Source organism: Theropithecus gelada, chromosome 2 (assembly GCF_003255815.1).
Source record: "Theropithecus gelada isolate Dixy chromosome 2, Tgel_1.0, whole genome shotgun sequence".
NCBI classification, from domain to species: domain Eukaryota; kingdom Metazoa; phylum Chordata; class Mammalia; order Primates; family Cercopithecidae; genus Theropithecus; species Theropithecus gelada.
The window spans coordinates 16,879,548-16,881,250 of record NC_037669.1 but is presented as its reverse complement, the minus strand read 5'-3'; positions in this window follow the sequence as shown (position 1 = coordinate 16,881,250).

The window sequence follows — 1,703 nt, the reverse complement described above, 5'->3', positions numbered from 1 at the left end:
ATTGATCCCTTTACCATTATGTAATGGCCTTCTTTGTCTCTTTTGATCTTTGATGGTTTAAAGTCTATTTTATCAGAGACTACTATTGCAACCCCTGCTTTTTTTTTGTTCTTCATTTGCTTGGTAGATCTTCCTCCATCCCTTTATTTTGAGCCTATATATGTCTGTGCATGTGAGATGGGTCTCCTGAATACAGCAGACTGATGGGTCTTGACTCTTTATCCAGTTTGCCAGTCTGTGTCTTTTAATTGGAGCATTTAGTCCATTTACATTTAAGGTTAAGATTGTTATGTGTGAACTTGATCCTGCCATTATGATATTAACTGGTTATTTTGCTCGTTAGTTGATGCAGTTTCTTCCTAGCCTCGATAGTCTTTACATTTTGGCATGTTTTTGCAATGGCTGGTACCAGTTGTTCCTTTCCATGTTGAGTGCTTCCTTCAGGGTCTCTTGTAAGGCAGGCCTGGTGGTGACAAAATCTCTAAGCGTTTGCTTATCTGTAAAGGATTTTATTTCTCCTTCACTTATGAAACTTAGTTTGGCTGGATTTGAAATTCTGGGTTGAAAATTCTTTTCTTTAAGAATGTTGAATATTGGCCCCCACTCTCTTCTGGCTTGTAGAGTTTCTGCCGAGAGATCTGCTGTTAGTGTGATGGGCTTCCCTTTGTGGGTAACCCGACCTTTCTCTCTGGTTGCCCTTAAGATTTTTTCCTTCATTTCAACTTTGGTGAATCTGGCAATTATGTGTCTTGGAGTTGCTCTTCTTGAGGAGTATCTTTGTGGCGTTCTCTGTATTTCCTGAATTTGAATGTTGGCTTGCCCTACTAGGTTGGGGAAGTTCTCCTGGATGATATCCTGAAGAGTGTTTTCCAACTTGGTTCCATTTTCCCCCTCACTTTCAGGCACCCCAATCAGATGTAGATTTGGTCTTTTCACATAATCCCATACTTCTTGCAGGCTTTGTTCATTTCTTTTTCTTCATTTTTCTTTAGGTTTCTCTTCTCGCTTCATTTCATTCATTTGATCCTCAATCGCTGATACTCTTTCTTCCAGTTGATTGAGTCGGTTACTGAAGCTTGTGCATTTGTCACGTATTTCTCGTGTCATGGTTTTCACCTCTGTCAGTTCATTTATGGCCTTCTCTGCATTAATTATTCTAGTTATCAATTCTTCCACTCTTTTTTCAAGATTTTTAGTTTCTTTGTGCTGGGTATGTAATTCCTCCTTTAGCTCTGAGAAGTTTGATGGACTGAAGCCTTCTTCTCTCATCTCATCAAAGTCATTCTCTGTCCAGCTTTGATCCATTGTTGGCGATGAGCTGCGTTCCTTTGCAGGGGGAGATGCGCTCTTATTTTTTGAATTTCCAGCTTTTCTGCCCTGCTTTTTCCCATCTTTGTGGTTTTATCTGCCTCTGGTCTTTGATGATGGTGACGTACTGATGGGGTTTTGGGGTGGGTGTCCTTCCTGTTTTTTAGTTTTCCTTCTAACAGTCAGGACCCTCAGCTGTAGGTCTGTTGGAGATTACTTGAGGTCCACTCCAGACCCTGTTTGCCTGGGTATCAGCAGCAGAGGCTGCAGAAGATAGAATATTGCTGCACAGCGAGTGTACCTGTCTGATTCTTGCTTTGGAAGCTTCCTCTCAGGGGTGTACTCCACCGTGTGAGATGTGGGGTGTCGGTCTGCCCCTAGTGGGGGATGTCTCC